Genomic DNA, 22,947 nt, shown 5'->3' with positions numbered 1-22,947 from the left:
TCACTGTAAACTCTCTGCTGAAGCCTCGCCCAATGCCAGGGAACCACGTTTGCCGCGCAGACTCCCCGTTGCCAGGTAACCACCTCTCTCGCATAAGGTCCCCAGGAGTCGCGGGCCGCTTCCGCCTCTCCCCAGATGCTCCAATCAGCGGCCAGTGTGGCTGTCACGTGACCTTAGGGCGGGACCAGGAAAGCGGGACCGCGGTCCTGGGGGCGGAGCCCGCCTCCCCGCCCCTCCGAGCCCGCTGCCCGGCCGCCCAGCCCCGGGAGCCCGCGGCGCCCACGAGGGGAGGGCGGGGCGGCCGGGCAGCGCCGGCTGAGCTCGTGCCCGCGTCGCCCGCTTCAGCACCGTCCGCTGTCCGCCGCTGCCGTCGCCTCCTCCTGCAGGTAAGGAGCCGGCGGGGCCGCGGGGTCAGAGACCCGGGCAGGCGCAGGCTGGAAGAGACTGATCTTAGAGCTGGCGTGGCGTCCTGTGAACGGGCCTCTGAAGGCCCCTGCGACGGTCGCAGATTGGTTTTCTGCGTCCTGCAGGGCTATGCAACACGATGATGCTAATGGGTGAATCCCCTGGCTTACAGACTCACACGCCTGATTATTATAAGGCACAGAAAGCAGCCAACATGCATATATCTGAACTACCACTGGAGTGTAAACTATGACCATTACGAGAGACGTTGTTTTATTTTTGTTTTTTGAGGTTATGTATGTGTAGAGTCTAGACTGTTATTCCCGTCACTGTGCCCGCCAGGCACTTTTGTATAGATGACCTATCCCTTTGAAGATGGTCTTAGTATTTAGCTTGTACCAAGAAAGCTTGGAGTAAAAAGGAAATGTGTTCCAGGAAAAAGACGATAGTGAATGTGAGAGGCATAGTATGTGCTAAGTAAATCATAAAAATACAGTCTTTCCTATTTCCTCCCCAAACAGAAAGCCAGACTTTTTTGCATGCAGATATTAAAAGCAGAAATTTAAGCTGACTTTTTAATTATATTAATTAAAAGCAATGGATTTGAATGAAATTTAATGATAACTTTGATCACATATCAAAAATGTCACACTTGTTTTTGTAACTTCCATATATATATATATATATATATATGCTTATTTATTTATGGGAGTCAAACAAGGGTTTAAAGAGAGATATTACACTTCTGAATCTTTCAGAAATACGCTTCGGAGAAACTCATTTCCCTACCAATTTTTATAACCAAAGTTGCAAGTGCTTATTGAACGTTTTAAGTAACCTTAAGTAAGAAAAAGATTTTCCTTTAGATTTTGTTTCTCTACAGAGTAAATTCTTTGGGGAATTCCTAAAATTCTCCTCAGGTATCCAGATCTAATTTCTTGCTCACAGATCTCCAAGGACAGTCTCATCAGCAGTGAGAGAAAATCTCCATGTGATTATCATAGAACACAGCGTGGGCTTGAGTATTATCTTATTACTGCCCTGCTTGAGGGGAGCTGATGCTGGGCTTGTGATGATTAAAACTATGGAAAAAGCACCCACTTCCAACCTTTTGAGATTCTGCCTCACTGGCCTAAGTGTGCAAGAAAATGGGCATAGTTATGTCTTACCTGTGTGAAGGCAGAGATTTGAGGCAAGTGGTCTGACCATCTTTCCTATTCTATGATCTAAAACTAAATAGACTAATTAAGTGACTATAAAATATTATCAGTTAATTCAACACAATTTTGGGAAACATGCTTTAGTGGATTCTTCAGAGATCAATGTTACAAATGCAAGTTTTAGGTCATTGCACTAAGAGTTCCTGGCAAGTTTTCTAAATTGGAATAAACCAATGGCTTATTTCAAAGAGCATACATAGAAAGAAAAGTCATATTTCTTAAGTGAGCTCCACAAACTTATTCCATGTTAAAATAGCTAGTTGAATTTTGTTATTTATATTAATCTGATTTTCTCCTGGGTCAATATTAATAGGAATACTTAAAGAACTCTGGGTATCTCTGAAAAAAACATTAAATATATTTACTTGAAAGTTTTAAAATTCTTCATTCTTTTTTTTTAATAATTAAATATGGGAGTACTAAAAATTTTGGTTAGCCTTTAGTCATGTGATAGTTCCATATATTAGAAAGCCCCAATTAGTTTAGTTTAGAAAAAAATGTTTTTAAATTCCTCTGCTCCCAGTAGAGGCCCTGCTGGGTCTGGGGTGTTTTTGTTATTGTTTTCTGTAGACTCCACGTTGCAGTCCTTAGCCTGAAAATTAATGAGCCAGGGACAGTTTTTAAATTACTCAAAGAACAGTAGGAACAGTTTTATTTCTGTTTGTTTGTTTTGCCCCGATAGATACTAGAAGTCCAACGTCAATATTTAGGTTGTCACTATCAATAAAATATGTGCAAATTTTCCAGACTATGTAATTTTATCTTGCCTAAACTCTGAAATGAAGACTAAAATGAAATTCAAACAATTTTGAAGGATTCGCATTTCCTTCCTATATTCCAGAATTGATTTGAAATCTGATATATGCAAGAAAGGCAACAGTTTATCAGATTACTGAATAACCAGTTTACCCAGCCATTCATGGTGATGATGCATATACAAGCATTACTACTATTTTCTCCTACTTTCTGCAACTGCCAAATTATCTCGTTTTATATTTTGTGTATCTATTCCATTTAGCAGATTGAAATATTAAGATGAAGGCTGGTAGCTTCCAGTGCATCTTCAGGAACAGAGATTTCATTGGGAGTATTTTAATCCATAGAAATCGTATTAGGAGACTGGGAGGGATTTCCTGTTAACTCTGACTCCTTCATTTTTTTATCAGAACGTATATGATAAACATAGATGTTTATCAGAAACATATATTAAACTAAGAGGTGGTTGGCACTTTTCAGCATCTCAGACCATGCTTTGTTCTATGATAATCACATAGAGATTATTCTCTCACTGTTAATGAGACTATTCCTTGGAGATTTATGAGCAAGAAATTAGATATGGATGCCTGAAGAAAATTTTAGAAATTCCCCAAAGAATTTACTCTGTAGAGACGCAAGACCCAAAGGAAAACCTTCTTCTCACTTGGGGTTACTTAAAATGTTCAAGACGGACTTGTAGCCTTGGTTATAAAAATTGTTAGGGAAATGTTATAAAATGATCAGTTTTGACCTGTGCCTTTGTACGTTGAAAGAGAAAAAAATCTATCATCATTGATTAGAAAGAGTTCAGAAGTTCTCATGGTAAAACGGGCTGTCACACTAGGAGACAGAGTTTCAGATTGTTTTCACTTGATTTCATGACTAGACAAATACAACTGAAGAAAAATTCAAACATTTGAAATTGGGTAGACTTTGTAAAAAAAAGGCATCCTGAAATTAAAGCCACAGGTTGCACTTGTCATCCAGATGTCACATTATCAACTACTTGAGTGAGATAATTTTTTTAAAATAATAATAAAAGTCTTACTTTTTATTTCTTTAAATGTACTTACAAGGTGTGATTTACTAGCCTAATTATCTCCTTAAACTCTGAAATTCTGCATTCTAACTTAGGAAATCTGTATATATCATACAAACAGTCATATAAACCTTCTACAGTAAGACCATACGGGAGATCATTCATCAGGGTTATTTGCTATTATAGGGATAATTGATAATTGTCATGTTCAGGAAAACTCTATCTAAAAATGTAAGAAATCATTTTCCATGCTTCAGTGAGGATGTTAATGACATTCAGTGCTTGGTTTATAGATTCAAATGCTCAGACATAAAGAACTCACAGAGAGGTGGCTGCTTAATTTTCGTTATGCTTAGATTCATTGTTTTCTTCCAAATTGTTGACACGTTAAGTTGTGAGCATGTACCAGTATCCCAGGAAGGCTCACTTGCAATTATGTGTAATAAGTTCAATTTCAAATCTCACATACAAAAAACTCAGTTTCAAATTGGAAAACCAAAAATAGTTCTCCTTACACAGAGCACTCATGTTTGATGTACTCTAGGAAAACCTTCACTTTCCAGTATAAGACAGCTCCACATGGAGTCTTGAAAATTGAATAGTTGGTTAATAAGAAATTGATAATATTTCATTGTTTCATTGTTTAAGATAAAACATTATGAATGATTCTTAATGAAAAGAGTTATGCGACATTTTATTTTTAAGGTAAATGTGGTAACAGTTTTGAAGGAGTCATTTCAGAATTTAAGCTAGAAGGGTCCTTCGAGACTAGTTAATCTGACAGCATTATTTTGTAGATGAGGTCACTAAACACATAAAGATTATGTTGCTCAAAGTTGGTTAGTGGGAAAGCTAGTCTGGAACCTTGGGCTCTGACACTCAACATTCTGCTGCTCCCTGTGAGGCGCAGCTATGTCGCCAACATCATTTTCTCTTTCATTATATTTTTTCAAGTGACTGATTCAAAAGTTTAAGTAGTTAAGATTTAGATCACTTTTCTATTGTTAAAATAATTATTGTACATAACGAACAAAGTGCACGTGTCTGGTTTCATCACGTAGAAAGTTTACTTAAAATATTAATTAAAAAGTGTTTTCTCAATTTTTCCAATTTTTAATTTTCTCATTAATACAATTAAAATTTTGCTCCAAAGCCTTTTGTGATTTTCGGAGGATCCGATTATCTTAGACATTCATTATCCTAATGCACCCAAATGGTACCTAAGTGTCCATAGCCATCTCATCTACAATGGAGTGTTGAGAATACTAGAAATAAGTTTTTGTAAGTTACATCTGAAGCCTAGATTATGGTTATCGTTAGGTAACATTTTGAAGTTGCATATGTTTATTTCCAGACTTTCTTTGGTACCAGATGCCATCTAGAGCAGAGTTACTCAACGTGTACCTTAGACCAGCAGCAGTAGCATCTCCTGGGAGCTTGTTAGAAATGCAAATTCTCAGGCCATGCCCTTAACAAATCAGAATCTGTGTTTTAATAAGCCTCAAGTGGTCCTTATGCAGAGTAGAGTTTGAGAAGTACTGATATAAGGTACATTATGCCATTGGACATGGTCACCTTTTGAGCTGGTCATATTCATGTACAATTTCACTTTTGAAATTTTTCTTGGAACTACCATGAACTGCTAAATAAAGGAACTTATTTCTGAAAATATAATAGTGGATACGTTTCATAAACATCTACATTTCAGTGGCAGCTTTTTGGACATAATATCTCACTTTCATTATTAATTACATTCGTTCATCTTTAAGGGAATTTTTATGTTGGTTAAGGACATAATTTTTGACAGGTGGGCTATCAAGTAGGTTAGGCCCCTGTCTGATCCATGCATCACCTGCCTTAGCTGATATAACTCTTATCAAACTTTAGGAATTATTTCAGGTCTTCTATCAATATGTGGATGCATATATTAAAGAAATTTTCTGATTTAGTTACTTTATGTGGGCTATTTCTTTTTCATTGCAAAACTTTCAAACTTTAAATCCATTTGATTTCCTTTGCTGGTTTTTCTCATTTGACTTGCCAAAATAGTTTTTATCACTCTTTGCCCAGAACATGAAAATGCCAGTCTAAGTGACTGTTTCTGCCAAATGGGAATCCTGATTTTCACAGACAGATAAAGGCCCACCCTACTTTAAAAACTCATATACAAAATCCAGCTCATAAAACAGATTAATTAGAAGGGGGGTAGGGGTCCTCAGGTTTACGGAGTGACTCATGGCATAGCTTCTCAGGTCTTCCTTCACAAGGAATGACCCTGTTTATAAAAATAAGGCTACACGTTTTTTCCATACCCTTTTGTAGAAATAAGGCTGTATCTTTTTATGTCAAATATTTACATATTTACTTTCAAACTGTGTCTCTCAGTGAATGTTTACTTCTAACTTGATAGTGTATGGGTGACATTTGTGATTTCACACCTCTTCTAGTTTTCTTTGACTCACTCCCTCAGAATGGTCACACTGAAGGTATATGAATAACCCTGTTGTTCAAGAAAAGTGGATTACTTCTTCGATCACGTTAAAAATCATTTCCACGGTGCAGCTCAAGAGATTCTGGAATCCCACAAGCAAAAGGAGAAATCCAATTCCATAATTCAAATTCATATAGATTTCATATCGGTTGTTAAAATGTAGGAAAGTATAAAACTAAATATGTAGATGGATGATAGAATATGTGTGTAGATGGACAATGGAAAAACTGCACGTCTTCGAATCAGTGTCTTGGTCTTACATATAACTCCTGTGTTTTGCTGATCAAATTAAAATTCCTGCTGGTATAAATGATCATTTTGTGAGTCCAAATGGGAACTAACATAACGACCTTATTCTTTTCTATTTGCTACCTAATCCAGGATTTTAATGTAGGTTAATACTGTTCTTGTTGTGACCTATTTTATCATCTAAGCTTTTAAGAACATTGTGATTTGACATATGTTGGGAATGCTTAGCTAAAACGCCCTGCCAAGCGCCAGAAAGGTAAATTTAGGAATGATGGACATTTAAGAGATTAATCTCCATCAGTAGAAGATACCAGAGGGAGTTTTTCTGCTAAATTATCTTTACTATTGCTGAACTAACTAAGTAGTTCTTCAGCTTTACTGTGTGTGTACATCATCTGGGAGTGATGGTCAAAAGCAGGTTGCCAGACTCTACCCCAAGATTCTGATCCACTCGCTTTCGGGGTGATCTAGGAATCTGCATTTTCAGCAAGTTTCTCAGTTAATTCTGATGCTAGAGACTTGGGAACCACACTTTGAGATGCGCCGAGTTAGAGATCTTTAAAAGTGTAGTCATCCTCAAAACTCTCTGGCTCTCCATATCCCAATGAGGAGAGTGGTCATTTAGAATTATGGATCGGAGACAGAGGGAGAAGATCTCAAAGTAGTAGGCTAACGGCTGATTTAAAAATAAAAATCCTTCCGATTTTTTGCCATTTCCAAATGTTTTCTAATAAGCACATATTGATTATATAATTAAAAAATATCTTTTGCAGAGCTCTGAGCATTTAGCGTATTCAAATTTTAAACACTGATTTTCAGCAAGATGTTTTTAGGATTTTTTAAATTTGTTTTTTATTAACGCAGGCAACAGATTTTTATTGAAATATTTACAAAATTCCAAAGAATGAAAAGCTGAGTTCAACAAAATTACCTTGAATCTCTGGATCCTGATACGTCTCTGACCTTTGAATACACGTAGTTTTACAATTCTCATAATTCTTACAGTTCCTCAGACCTGCCAGGAACGCTTCCATCTCAGTTTTTCTTTTGCTTCTTCTTCTGCTTCGCCTGCTTTCCCACCGGAAAGCTTTATATTTTGCCTTCTCATCTCCTTCAAATCTTCGCTCAGTATCCCCTCAGTGAGGCCTCCCCGTACGATCTTTTAAAAAGTTGCCATGTCAACTCCGTCTCCAGCTCTCCTTATTCTCTTTCCCTGAATTATTTTTCTTCATACTGCAAATTATCTTGGAATATATATCATTTACTTGTTTGTTTTGTTCATTTTCTGATTCCTTCCCATGAGAGTATAAAAACTATGGAAAGGCAGGATTTTTATCTGTTTTGCAGACTTCTTTATCTTCAGTGCCTTCCTGGCACATAGTTGGAGCTCAATAAATATTTCTTGACTGAATGAATGAATGGAGAAGTGAGTATGAACATTTTAGAAAATATAAGTAAGTTAAAGGAATAATACATTTCCAACTATTATATAGCCAACTCAGGGGCTGGCCCAGTGGCGCAGTGGTTAGGTTGGCACGTTCTGCTTCTCGGCGGCTGGGGTTTGCAGTTCGCGGTTCGGATCCCGGGTGTGGACATGGCACCGCTTGGCACGCCATGCTGTGGTAGGCGTCCCACGTATAAAGTAGAGGAAGATGGGCATGGATGTTAGCTCAGGGCCAGTCCTCCTCAGCGAAAAGAGGAGGACTGGCAGTAGTTAGCTTAGGGCTAATCTCCCTCAAAAAAATAAATAAATAAATAAATAGCCAACTCATTACCTTGTGATGTGAATTCTTTTAGTTTTTAGTGTGTGTTTGTGTGTGTATATGTATGTATATATCTATAAATTTTTAAATACAGAAACATAACTGTTTATAGATACCTTTTACGTTAACTCCAGAGACTTTTTCAAATCATTGATATAATCACTCCGCATATTAAGTAAGATGTTTTATATACATTTATATGTTTTTATCCAATTTTTTTCTTTTAACCTTGTGTATGGTATATTTTAACAGAAAAATTTATTTCATGATGATTATTTTTGAATTATAAAATTACTTTGAGTCAATTTCTCACCGAATATCAAGAAACAAATTATGCTATTGGTTACCTTTGTAAAATAAGAAGTTTAGTCTACCTTTGTTTTCTTCTCTTCTTTTCCTAAATCTCAGTATCTGGGATAACAAGCTGAGGCTTTTAGATTTTTATAACTTTTCTATTATTTGTCTCTTCTTTAAATAATTAGTCTTGAAATTTGCATTTTATAACCATATAACTTAGATATTCAGTCTTATTTGCTTAATATATTTTTTAAATTACATGAAGTTCCATATTTGAGTTGTTTGTTTTGATTCGTTTTTCAAAAGCCTGTGATTTTAGTTTAAGTAATTTTTAAAGGAAGATCGCATTGGTAAATTCCCTTCTAAATCCTTGCATTTACAACAAGTCTTTCTTTGGCTCGTTTCCCCTTTACACACAAGTGATATTTTGGCTGTTTGTTGAATAGTGAGATCACAATAGTCAGTTTAATATAGCTCTTGGACCACCGATTTCTGGAATTTAACTCAGTCGTGAGATGTCATGCCAATCGGACTTTTCCTCACTTATATATAACATTAAAAAAAAGGACTCTACTTAGATGCTCATAGGATTATAAAAAATAAATTAACCCCTAAATTTGCCGTGGTATATCTAGGTATGGATCTTTTCTTAGAACGTATTTTGCTTGAAATAAGAAGTGTACTTTCAAAGTCGCCTAATCTGAGTGTTTTCTCAATCCTAGAAATGTGTTTTTGGCTACATCTTGGATTGAGGCATTTATTTCTGTTACTCTACTTGTGTTTTGGCTTTCTCTAAAAATGTTTATAATATGTAGCTTGGGTTTTTATCCCCTGTACACCATATATTTCCATTTCTTTCTTTTTTTAAAAAAAATCTCTTTCTTTTCCCACAATGTTTTTGAGTTTTTTACTTGTCCTCTGGATCACTGAAGTGATTTTTTTTTTGCACTTTCAATTCTGCCCTTTCTTCCTCTTTGATGTGGGTCTTTACTCTGCTGTTGCCTTGTATCTTCTCCATGATCATCATCTTAACCATCTGGTCCTGCAGCGTTTTGTCGTAGTTGGTAGCATCCTCATTCTTATTCTTGAATGAGAGGATGCTTGTACAGGCTGCTGATCACCAAAAGACAGAATGTGCAGATTGCTGCGGGCCCCAGACTCTGTCTTCTTGGATACTGGATCAATTTTATTGCTATGCAAGATTTCCATCAGTGTTGACATAAGAAGGAGATTTGATATCGATCAATAGTGATAAAATTGTTTGATCAATATCAAATCTCCTTCTTATGTCAACATTGATGGAAATCTTATGTCAACCTCCTAACCTGATTGCCATTGTCCAGCAGGCTTTTTATTTATCTAGTATAGTTCTGTTGCCTGAGGTGGAATTTTCTCCTCTCCACATTGACTAAACAGATGGAGAAAATGCATGAAAAAATACAAACTCCTTTTTGCTTTTTGCCTCTACTTGTAATAGATTGCTAAAGAGTCACATTTCCTAGAGTACAGTATTACTATCTTATCTCCCATTTTTCTCTCAATTCTTTTTCTAAGGTCTGTAGTCCCTGACTCGATATAGGTAGAGGCCGTGGGCTGAGGGAAGAAGGATGGAGAAGAAGTGCATGAAGGGAAGGGAAAGAGACAGCACTCTGGCTCCCATGGCATAGCGGAGTTTTTCTGCTTGACATAGATCTTGTTTTTCTAAACTGGGGACAGCTAGTGAGGCAGTGACAATGTAAACTTATACGTACGTCTTGGGAGAAAGGCTTTCTAGATTCCTAGCAGTGTTGTGGGCAACCCACCTATGATGCTCTTAGTGCCTTTCACATAGTACCTGTGACAACAGTTAAAGTACCTTTGAATATAGTGGGAATTCCTCACAGGACTGATATGGAGACCTTGTTTTGAGTGCTTCTGGGAGGTTTTTGGTATGTGTTTTTCCTGTGATTTTTTTTCTTTTTTTTAGTGAGGAAGATTGACCCTGAGCTAACATCTGTTGCCAGTCTTCCTCTAATTCTTTGTATATTGGACTCTGCCACAGCATGGCTTGATGAGCAGTGTGTAGGTCCGCACCTGGGATCTGAACCTGCAAACTCTGGGCTGCCGAAGCAGAGTACGTGAACTTAACCACTACACCACTGTGCCTACCCCCTCATGATCTTTTAATAGCCAATTAGAATTCCTTCACTTGCAGTAACAGAAAATATGACTTATATTGCCGGTTCATATATAGCTAAAAAAACTTGATAGAGTTGCACTCATAGCTAACTTCAGTGCTCCATCAGCATCATCGCGACTCAGCCCCTCTCTACTGTGCTGCCATTTTTCAAGCTCTAGGTAGTAGCCCCCAGCAATTCTGGATATCATCTCATGGTAGCGGGATGGTTATATTAGCTCTGATTTCAGACTGTCTATGGCTCCAGTTGACAGAAGACAGAGCCTCTTTTTCTAGAAGTTCTCATAAGTGTCCTAAGTTTCATGATTAGACACATTTAAGCTATGTTCCCATCATTAAGCCATCGAAATGGCCGGGGAAATGATAGCATCAGTCTGAATCACCTGCTCTAGTTCAGGGACTGGTTTCCCACCTACACCTGGACTGAGGCAGAGGAGGAAGATCACCAAGTACAAACATAGAGCTGTTTCTCACAGCGGGGAGTGGAGATGAGGAGGAGGCCGACAGCCAGTGTTCGCTCCTGTGTCTAGTAGAAAGTTGTAAGAGACTGTCAGGAGCGGCTAGAAATGGAACCCAGAGCACCTCTCATGCATGTACAGCACAGGTGACTGCGGGCAGATTAACCTACGAACAGGGTAGGGCTTTGAACCCTGAAACCTAGTGGAACAAAACTCCTCAACTGGAATCTGAAAATTTAATGTTTTAATTAAAATTATATTTAACTATTTATCTCTCTAGTTCTGCTTATATTTTAATCTCTGTCATGGGCTTTTAATATGTAAGTAATGAAATGTAAATGAATTAAGAAATGCATTGGTATTGGAAAAATAAAACCCAATAATTAATTGTTAGTAATGTAAATATTCTCTGTGTCTTAACCCTTTTAAAAGTTTGTAAGTATAGTCTTTACTAAAACGTCGATGTGCGCACACACACTTCAACTGAATAACTTATATTTTGATTATCTCTATCATCAGAAGGTCCATATTGAGTCCGATTAAGGAAACATCAGTTATTCATTATACCCAGTCATCAGTAGTTAGTTATCATAGACAGATTAGTGGTCATTTACTGAATTAGAAAAAACAAGTAGGAATATATTTTGTGAGGGACATCAGAAGTTTTGTTGGAATAAGTTAAATTCGAGATTCTATTTAATAAACAAACAGGGATGTTAAAACAGGAACTTATGTGCCCAGAACTTATTTATCTTATAACTGGAAGTTTGTGATTTCGACCACCTTCACCCATTTCCCCCACCCTCACCCCACTTCTGGCAGCCCCAATCTGATCTCCATTTTTATGAGTTTGGTTTTTCTTTGGATTCCACATATAATTGAGATCATACAGTATTTGTCTTTGTCTGTCTGACTGATTTCACTTAGCATAATCCCCTCAAGTGTATTTGAAAGTTGCTAAGAGATTAGATCTTAAGAGTTGTCATCATGAGGAGAAAAAGTTGGAGCCATGTGAGGTGATGCATGTTAAATCTTATTGTAATCATTTTGCAATATATACATATAGCAAATCATTATGTTGTATATCTTAAATTTAGACAATGTTAGATGTCAATTATATCTCAATGAGACTGGAATAAAAACAGGAAATTAGATACATGAGATCTCCTTGGAGATATAGATTTGGGAATAATCAGCATTTATACGGTATTTAAAGTCATAAGACAGGATTAGACCACTAAGAGGACAATTAAGAAGAGATCCAAAGACTGATCTCTGGAGCATTCTAAAGTTTACAGTTCAGGGAGATTATGAGGAATCAAAACAAAAAACCAAAAACAAAACAGGGAGTAGACACTGAAGAAGACGGAGAGCCCAAGGAGAGCGCTTTCCCGAAGGCAAGTGAGAAAGTGCGTCAAGAGGATGGAGCCAACTCTGGTCCACAGGGGCTGTGGCTGCTGCCAGGACATAAAGTGAAGTGAGGACTGATAATTGACCATCGGAGCTTTTATAGATTTGCTAATAACAACCTGCTTCTTCAACCCAAAATACAGGGTGAATATTTCAGTCTTAATCTTACCGTGTCAGTCTGAAATATTTGACCTGTGTGAAAATGTTCTCCTTTGACATGAAGCATATTCCTTCCCCAATATTTTTCTTTCTTGGATCTCTTCTATCGGTCATCTTCCCAGCCCCTTTCTCCTCGCCTCTGCTCTCCTTGTCTTTTAAACATTGGTGTTGCCCCAAATTATATCTGAAATATTTATCTCTGGCTGGTCTTCGTCTTTTGGTTCCTGACTACTGTTTCTCAATGACTTCGAGGCATCTCCACCTGGATATCCTCCCCACACTCTGTGGTCAATGTGTCATAGCAGAGCTTTCCCCTGGACCTGTCCGGCTGCAGGGGCCCTCTTGTGGTGAATGGTGTCGTGTCACACAGTCAGGCAACTGAGAAACCCAGAAGTCTTGCTGGAGTCCTCCGCCTCCCTTGCTTCCTACTAGGTTATTAGTTCAAGCTGCCATCATTTCTCATCTACTTCTTTATGTTTTGCCTTCTGTCCCCCACAAGCGTTCTCCTAAGAGTGCCGGGATATTTGTAAATCAGAATATCTGATATTATTATTACCATGCTTAAATTGTTTCAAAGACTCCCCATCACGTATGAAATTAAATCGACAATGCTCATCATGATCTACCTGATTTTCCATCATTTTATCTGTGTCTGTTTGCCCAGCAGAGAAGTCACTATTTGTCACCATTTCTTCTTATCTACCCTTATACTTTAACATAGAAAAATAACTTTTGCCTTAAAGTTCAAACCCCACCTTTTTTTTTTTTTACAGCCTTCTTAACTCCCTAGAGCAGATCTGGGCGCATTTATCTTTCTTCTCTGCTAAGCCCTTGTTCATTATTATAGCAGCTATTGCAAATTGTTTCATAAATGCATTTGTGTCTTCAAAAAGGAAGTCAAATGCAAATAACAGAAAACCACAAACTAAGACAGACACTGTTTTTAAAAATATAACAAATGACTGAAGATAGTGCATCAGTAATGTTAGAATTGCAACTTTTCGGCAGTTTTCTTGGCCTTTACTTCATGGATACAATGTAGTTGCTAGAGCAACAGCATCACATCAATGTCCAAGTCAGAAGAAGCAGGGGGAGAATGACAACAGAGATTTCTACTTGCATCTCATCAGTTAAAACTGAGTCAGATGCCCACACTTAGTCCAATAGTCCAAGGAGGATGAAATTACTACGACTGGTTTAGACCAATCATTCATCTCCTAGGAACAGGAAAAAAATCCTGTCTTCCCCGAGATCAATGTACTTCCGCCTGTACCAGAATAATTTGGGGTTGTGTTGGCAGGCAAGGAGATAGGTGGGAATGTTGTTGGTTAGACAACAGATAGGTCTGCACTATGTCTAGCTCTCCCATTCTGGTAAGCCTTTTTTTTTGGTGAGGAAGATTGGCCCTGAGCTAATATCTGTTGCTAATCTTCCTCTTTTTTGCTTGAGGAAGACTATCCCTGAGCTAACATCTGTGCTAATCTTCCTCTATTTTATATGGGATGCTGCCACAGCATGACTTGATGAGTGGTGCGTAGGTCTGTGCCCGGGATCCAAACCCCTGAACTCCGCCCTGCTGAAGCGGAGGGCATGAGCTTAACCACTATGCCACTGGGCCAGCCCCCCAATGCTGTTAGCTTTTTGAAGCAGGTGTTTATTTGGTTTGTTTCTCATTCATCTTTGTATCTTTAGTAACTAGGATTCGTATCTAGACATGATATATACTCACTAAATATTTGCCGAAGAATGAAATAAAATGATACAGCAGATATAATGGATAGATATATTTTTTCACTAAATAATATGTGATATTGATGAGGTAGATGCATAGCCAAATAATATATTTGGTAAAGCAAAATACTTGGCACCAGCTCTGCTTATTGTATTATTGTGGACAGTAATTACTGAATTCTAGTAATCGTGTATGCCCCTGGTGATGAAAGCAGGATAGCTAATTATATTTAAGGACAAGGAATTAAGAACGTTTTAACTAATTGACATCATTGACTACTTGACTAATTCTGCTTTCTAAAATATAACTTCAAATTACACAATCTAAGAGGCTACCTGAGGTTTGGCTGCAAATAACAGAGAAATGCAAAATAGTGGCTCAAAGAAAAGAGAAGCTTATTTCTCTCTCACATTAAAAAGGCTGTGAGTAGGAAGTCCAAGAAGTTTTCGGGATCTAGGCTTCTTCTGGCTCACCATTCTGCCATTCCTTGGGTGTGCCCTCATCCTTATGATCCAGGATACCTATGAGGGCCTCAGACTTCATCTCCTAGTTCCAGGTGAGCGTTAAGGGGTGAGCTGAAAAATAGTACACCCTTACTCTTGATGTAAATAATAAATCCCACTGCTTTTTATTGTGAAAAATTTATGCAAATAGAGTGTTCAGTAATACGCTTTCTTCTATTTTTAAAATTATTTTCTCTAATGGTGGATTTGTCTGCATTTTACAAAATGTTTTTCAGAGGACATTTCAAATTCATTTACTCCAGGTCTTATGAAATAGCAAAGGCAAAAATGACTTTTATACACAGAAGTATACCCTTATCTAAAAATACAGATATTTGAATAGTTCATTATCCTCTTTCTGCTGTGTCCACTTCATAAAAAAATTCACTTGCATTAGAGAGTAAAATGTTTTTCTTTGAATTTTGAAAGGGACTGCATTTTTATATCTTAGAAATACAGTATATTTAAGAAACTAATCAAAATAGATTTTCTTAGGAAATCAAATTATTAAATAGCCGTTAACTTGGAGCTCGATTATATAGCCTAAAAAACTAAAAATAATCTTTTTATGATGCAACATAACATGTGCTGGACATTTTAGACTTATTAAATTACCTTATTGCAGTCATTTTTTATTTTTAGCCTAGGTCAATTTGGAGATTCTAGTTAGGAATTTTGATTAAATTTTCAGGAGATGAGGATTCAGTCATGCATTAAAAAGAAGTTACTGGCTCTGATGACCATGATACATAACAAAGAGACCTACCATCCAGAGGCAATTCTTCTCTTAGATTTTTTTTAAACATAAACAGAATGTTATCAGCACTCACTACCACCACCAAGGATAACCACCATCGTGACTTCTGGCAGGATAGATTAATGTTGTCTGTTTTTGTGCTTTCTATAGATGGAGTAATGTGATAATGCTTTGTCTTTCTGTCTGACTTCTTTCAGTCTACATCATTGTGAGATTTGTCTATATGGTTGCATGTGGTTGTTATCCATGCATTCTCATTCTTATAAACCATTCTATTATATGAATATACCACAATTATTTATCCATTCCACTGTAAATGTATATTTGAGCAGATCTCACTTTGGTGCTTTTATAAATAGAGGTGCTATGAACATTATAATGCGTTTCTTTTGGTGAACATAAATGCCCATAATACCCATTGCTGTTGGCTGTACGCTTAGGAGTGAAATGCTGGGTCGTAGAGTCTGTGTTTGTTCAGCTTTAGAGGATCCTGCCAACGAGTCATCCAGTTTGCTTGTTTCAATTTACATTCCCACGAGCAGTGTATGAGAGTTTCAATCACTCCTCATCCTTGCCAACCTGTGGTGTTTTGCATTTTAGCCCTTCTGTTAGAAATTTACCAGTATCTCTTTGCAGTTTTAATTTGCAGAAATATTGAACAACTTTTCATATGTTTATTGGTTATTTAGTTGGCCTTTTTTTGTGTGTGATGGTGGAGTTCTGTTGTCTGAAGTCCTTTGTCTGTTTTTCTGTTGGCTTGACAGTTTTGTGTGTGTGTGTTTGTAGAAGACTAGTCCTTTGTTGAACATGTGTATTGTAAATATTTTCTCCCACTCTGTGGCTTGCTTTCCACTCTTTTAATGATGTCTTGATGAACATAGGTTTGTTTATATACTTTAACATAGTCCAGTAGGTCAATGTTTTTCTTTTGTGGTTGGCATTTTTGTGTGTCTGTTTTAGTAAATCTCTTCCTACTCCAAAGACAAGATATTCTCATTAGTATTCCTTTAAAGCTTTAATATTTTACCTTACATATTTAGATTTCCAATCTCTGGTATTGGTTCCTTTTTTATCTTGTATAAGATTGGAGTCAAGATTCTTATATATTTTTCCATAAAGTATTCAGTTGACCCACATGTAATTATTGAAGGTCTGTTCTTTCCTCAATGTACAGCGTTATCACCTTCATCGTAAATAAGTTAACAGTAAATTGGGGAGATCTATTCTAGATTTATGTTCTGTCCGTTAGTCAGTTTGTGTGTCCTTGCATCCGTACCACACTGTCTGAATTATCATAGCTTTATAATAGGTATTGATAGCTAGCAGTGTAAACCTTCAGCTTTGCTCATCTTCTATTTATTCTATCAGATATTCAGGTTTGTTGCTTAAAGTCTCTCATTATGATTATGGATTTATGTATTTCTCCTTTAATTCTGCCATTCTTGCTTTTTGAAAGTTATGTCGTTTGGGTGCAAACAGTTTTAGGGATGTCATAATCATTCAGTTGGATTTACCCCTCTATCCTTCATTTCAATTATCTTTGACTATATTGGGACCGTTTTTAAGATTTTTTTTCATTGTCTGTGGCTGCCAGCATCCTACTGTGATGTGCCTTGATAAGATTTTATTTTAACTTATCCTGCTTAGAATTTGATCAGATTTAGGAACTTGACTTTTTAAAATCAATTTTGGAAATTTCTCACCATTTATCTTTTTGCATGTTTGTTTTCCTGTATTTCCTCTCCTTTTTAGATTCCCATTACATTGCATCTGTGTTTCACTTTTCAGCATATCCTATTTATTTCTTATGCTCTGTTCTGTTTATTTCACTCTTCTCTGTCTCTGTGCATTAGTTTTGGTATATATTATTTGTTTATACTCCGCTGCACTAATACTGATGTCTGCTATATCCAATCTACTGATAAACTCATTTATTGAGATCTAAATTTCAGATATTATGTTTTTCCGTTTTAGAGTATTCATTTTATTTTTACTTTTTATGTATTTTGATTCTTTGGTAAAAATGCTTCATTTTTCAACTATTTTGTTTGTAACTACATGTTAAAAATATCATGTGACCTAGGCCGAAGGGCAGCCTGCTTTGTCACTTTGTTACTAGTGATCAGAATCGCTAATGAGGAGAGAGTGTTGTCAGCTGTATTGATTTGTTGTTGTCCAAAGGTGAGCTTTCAAGTTGGTCTCTGGATGTAGCTTTTTAATACTTTGGAAGGTCTGCTCGGAGCATGAAATGCTGAGATGGGAGCTGTCTGTCTACACAGACCACTTCAGGCTTTTAGAAATGTGCTTGTGAAGATCTGCTCAGGCACACATTCCCTGTGGAATAGTAGGAGTTAAGACGTTAGAGGATCTATTATGGATGTGGCCTTGACAGGCAGCCACTGTGGATGCTCGCGGCAAACGCATTAAATTCCCTGTTCGTACTCCTTTGGACCCCCAAACACGTATCCTTCATCTCTTCCATCTCTACCGCCTTCAGCTCGTTTAGGTAGACTTCAGTTTTTACTCATTTCCTATTGTGAGATTATTTATTCTTTGTGTCCACCTTCCTCATCTCCTTGTCCCTGACATTACTTCTGAAAATGCTTGTGGATTCAAGAAATATTAGTGCTATATCTCAGAGAGACACTTAAGTTAATGTATTCCGAAATGTGACGGCTGGGGGTGGTGAGAGGGGCGGGAAGCTCCAAGGGGAAGATAGAAGATATAATCCAGTTATACAATATCCATATGTGGACAAGTTTATTTGGGGCTTTTTCCCCTTAGTTTTGTTAGTATTAGAAAGCACTGCTGTGGATTTTTAGTGTATAATTTCTTTTTATTTAGATTATATACCTGACAGCAGAAATGTGCAATGTAGTGTTTTGTAGCAGCAAAATTTGCTCATTAGCATAATTAGCATCAAAGAAACATTGTAAGCTTCCTAGAAAGCCCCCTCATGGCTCCTTCCTGTTACTACTTCCTTGTCTCCGAAGAAAACTCTCTCATAATAACTTCTAATAGCATAGATTAATTTTGCTTGTTTTTAAACTTTTTCTAAGTGGAACCATATGCATCTTTTTATGTTTGGTTTTCAATCATTACATTCTAGGGTTCCTCCGTTTGTGTATAGTTCATTTTAATTATTGTATGATATCCCAGTGTATGATCATACTACAGTTTTTATCTCCCAGATTGGGGGAGTCTGGTTCTTAGGGGAGATTTATGTGTCTCCCCCTCCCTACTTTGTACCTGTGGTGGGTGTTGAGTAGCAGAGAATTTTTTTGCACGTCCTTAAACAGCAGGACATCGTGCTTTATTTTGGTGTGGGATGGGAGCCCAAGATGTCTTCCTGCCCACCGCCCAGGGGTGGGCAGCTTTTGCTTCTTCCCTTCTCTCAGAAGTAGTGCATCTTTGCCTAGTTCCTGGGGTCAGGAAGGAGGGTTTTCCTTCCCTCCCTAGAGGCAGAGGAAGTTTGTTTTATTCCTTCCCCATTGCCCCTGGAGTGAGGGTGTTTGTTTCCTCTCTCCTAGTAGGGGAAGGATTTCGCTTCATATGAGAGAAGGACTCAGGGAAGTATACAGCATTTCACATATGTCAACTGTCAGGGGCCAGTTGCTTCCTACCTGTCTGAGCCACTAAGGGGGCCTACCTCTGATTGCCCACAGTCTTTCTCCTACGCACCCAACTAAGGCCTGTGGAGAAGATCTTCCAGGTGAGGGCAATCTGAGCTTGCCTCTGAGACCTCCAGTTATACTACACTGATGCTCCAGCTCACATTGGCCTATAGGAATTAATTGCAATTTCATCTGATTTTTCTCTTACCCACTTTTGTGGCAGTCACCTCTTTCTCCCACACCCTGTCTAAGGTAAAACCGTTAGTATGTCCCGTCTCTTTACAGGGGCTCGTTACTCTTTGGAATCCCCTTGATTGCTACTTTTGATTTGGAAAGTATTAGGGTGGGGAAGGCCACAGTAATCCAATCATTGGATGAATTTATTTGACGCTGAGTCTCAGTCTTTGTAAGGGATGGTCTATTTCTATTTCATCCTTCTTGTTCTTTTTTTTTTTTTTTTTTTGAGGAAGATTAGCCCCTGAGCTAACATCTGCTTCCAATCCTCCTCTTTTTGCTGAGGAAGGCTGGCCCTGAGCTAACATCCGTGCCCATCTTCCTCCACTTTATATGTGGGACACCTGCCACAGCATGGCTTGACAAGCGGTGTCATGTCCACACTCAGTATCCGAACCTGCGAACCCCGGGCCACAGAAGCGGAACGTGCACGCTTACCCACTGTGCCACCGGGTGGACCTCTCACCCTTCTTCTTAAGGTGTGGACCCAGATGGTTCTCACTGAAAGGACACCATTTATTAGATTACTTTTTTCCTCGGCAGCATCTGAACTCCAATTTTTTTCCCTCCAGCCCTGTGAGATGACCAGAAGCTCTCCATGGTCTCTCGGTATTTCAGCCACTACTTTTATATAAGCAAATCCTGTTTGGGAAAAGTTGCACCCCTCCCCCACCCCACACCAAAGAGCAAGTGTCTGGCTTGACTCTGGACTTCTCTTGAGGCTTCCCTTCTTAGTCTGAGGTTGTACATATTTCTGTTCAGCTTTTCTAGTTGTCCTCAGTGGGAGAATTGGAGACATATACTTGGCTGCCATTGCTGGAAGCCAAGGTCTTATAAGTAACAATCTTTTAAAAATTCAGAATCATTCTGCCTATTCAGAGCACACTGAGGAAACTGTCTATCTATGCTCGAACTCAGACTTCCTTCTGACATTTTTATGCAAGGTTTTAATCTAGTGAGGACAGACAGCTCCCCAAAACTGTAGTGATATAATGCTTTTGACACTGCCTTTCACTAATCTTGACTCCTCTTATTCATAGTAAGATTAGGAGACAGGTGAGCCCAGATCTGTATCAGCTTGTGCACCACCTTCAGCATGAGGGACATTTACGCTCCTGAGTCTCTCTCACAGCCCCTCTCCTCTCCCCTAGCCCACCCAATCATGATTCTAGACAGGACACAAACAGACATATAAAGGAGAATGATTTTGAGCAATGCCGTGTATTTTATAGTTGATTCTACCCTGTGTGATTGAACAAGCAGTGGCCTGTTCTTATTTCACATGTTCACCTAGTTTGTTAGGAAGTTTTGAATAAGTATCGTTGCTGTCTCCTGAGATAGTGGGGGCAAGAGCTAACCAAGAGAGGATGAGAGCTGCAGATGGTACAACAGGTGAGAAGACGTAACTTGAAGGGGATGGATTTAGCTGGGGAAAGGATAGCCTGCAAATGCCAAAATTTCAGAGGATTAAGCCAGTATCTTGGTCTGAGCCATCAGGTAAAACTGGGTGGAAAAATCTAAATGTAGAATGAAAGCAGACTAAGCTTTAGACCATAGGTAAAACATGTCATTTTACTCTGTTTAGGATTTTAAACAGGGATGAGTAAATAAAAGCATTATCCAGTTTAGGCAGAGGAGAGCAGAAATAAACATTTCAGGATCTGGTACACGTGAATTCACATAAAATCACAACCAGAGAACTAGCAGTACTCTCAATTCTAGGCCAGAGACAGCCTGCCTGTGTCTTGATTTTAATTCCATATTTATAGTAGGATGTTGATGATGGCAGACATGACCAGCTTCTCAGAAAGAGAGCAGGACCCTACTTTGTTTGCTTAAAATTGCTCTATCCACTAGGCGGCCCTAACTGTCCTAACACAAAGAAATACAAAGCAGTTATAACAAGGGAGAGGGATAACAAAATGGAAGCGTCACAGGCGTATGAATGGATCACAGGATATATGCCAATTTATTTTCCTCTTGTGAAAAGAAAGACTCATCTTAACTATGTTTCAATGATTAATTGTTAGAGGCTGAAAAAAAACATAATGTATCTCACATTCTTTATATAAATAAGTATTTCTTACTATATTAAATTTAAGAAAATCCTGTCTTTTAAACCTGTTCTACAAGACATAGATTATCGTAACACTATACATCTTGTTTATTTCCTACCGTCATTAGATCCCAATTTCCTAGTGTAGGAAAAGTGAGAATGTTGGTTTGATTAATCTCCATGGAGTGTGAGTGTCTTCCTGTACTCAAGAATGCTGGTTCTTGGTATTACTAGGAGTAATGTATCAATTAACTATTGCCACAAAAATAACTTCATTATGAACCACTCCAAAAACCAGCAAAATATCACAGTGAGCATTTATTATGCTCACAGGTAATTATATTGGGGTTTTACTAACAGGTTTGGCTTGGCTGAGTGGCTCTGCCTCTCACTGAAGGTCTGTGATTTGTGTGGAGCAGCTCTGCTCCTTGTGTCTCTCATCCTTCTTGGACCAGTGGGGTAGCCGTGGAATGTTCTTCTCATGTTGATGGCAGAGGCCCAAGGGTGGGCTTGGAAACAAGCCCAACAGGCAGAGCTTAGAACTAGATGGAACACTCTGACTTCTGCCCACATATCACTGGACAAAGCAAGTCAGATGGCAAGTCCAAAGGCAACAGGCAGCGATATATCATCTGCTCACGAGGAGGTCATGGCGAAAATGCAGAAGCAGGGAGGGATATAAAAAAGTCAGGACCAATAATCAGACCACAGGCTACTTGTGTGTTTGGATAAGTTTTCTGTGTGCGGTAAGTTTTCTGACATAGCTGACAAATGTTCTAAAACATTTTACTTCATTATTTTTATTTATTTTCTTTCACATGATGACATTTAGCCTTTGATTATTGTCATTTCCTTCCATCACTGATATTAATAGGTAGTAAGAATTTTCTCGCTATGAATTAAGTTAAATTTTTTATTTTAACAGTATATTAGTCAGTTAGACCCACGGACTATTAATACACAGATGTAGAGATGTGGAATAACTGCCACCATGAGTCTGTCCTTCCTCTCTCAGTTACCACTAAGTGATCCTGACACATGTCCGCTCTGAGGTCAGCTAAAGGTTTCAGCTGTGCACTCCAGTGGTAACCAAACAAGTGATGTGAGAGTTGAAAATTATTTGTCATTCTTACACTAAATGAACCAGATTCTGTTTACTCTCAGATCATCAAAATACATGAAGGACAATCAAGACATATGTCTTTTAATGGAGAATAATAGTTCATCTGAGATTACACAGTGTGAAATATTTTGCTTTTCTTAACTCTTGCAAATAGGGTAGATAGTGCTCATGGAAAAATACCAGGAACTAAGACAGAAGAACTATTATGTGCCCTGTAAACAAGGTATTGATTTTAACTACATTGGATTTACAATGGTATAATGAATACATACTTGGTGACTGGTGTGATTATAAAATAATTTTACCAATTCGAGTTTGCATTTTATTTTACCCTTTTAAAAAGCAATTTCTTGAATGACTTGGTTAGCCAGTTCCTTACAAGGGATTGAATAGTAATCCCATTTCACTTGTTTGTGAGTATATTACTTGTTCCTTGGATTCATTTCTTTAGACCCTGTCCAGGTTTTAGTAATATGAACCTTCAGTTCAAGTGAACTGCCGTTAG

General features: G+C 38.0%; 1 protein-coding gene across 15 annotated transcripts in view; it reads left to right on the top strand.

Annotated features, from left to right (window-relative positions):
• The first annotated feature begins 206 nt into the window (after nucleotides 1-206).
• WDR17 (WD repeat domain 17) overlaps nucleotides 207-22,947 on the top strand; it is a 101,435-nt gene continuing 78,694 nt past the window's right edge. For 11 of the 15 annotated variants that reach the window (XR_011498800.1, XM_070499899.1, XM_070499896.1 and 8 more), the window contains exon 1: nucleotides 208-386. The gene's annotated coding sequence lies outside the window, so the exon portion shown is untranslated. Of the gene's footprint in view, nucleotides 387-22,947 lie in introns of all 15 variants that reach the window. The other 4 variants (XR_001401215.3, XM_070499888.1, XM_070499890.1 and 1 more) reach the window with 1 other exon arrangement.

The sequence above is a fragment of the Equus asinus genome, chromosome 27 (assembly GCF_041296235.1).
Source record: "Equus asinus isolate D_3611 breed Donkey chromosome 27, EquAss-T2T_v2, whole genome shotgun sequence".
Classification (NCBI taxonomy): Eukaryota; Metazoa; Chordata; class Mammalia; order Perissodactyla; family Equidae; genus Equus; species Equus asinus.
The sequence above is the reverse complement of the archived record's forward strand: the minus strand, read 5'-3'. Positions and strand labels throughout refer to the sequence as shown.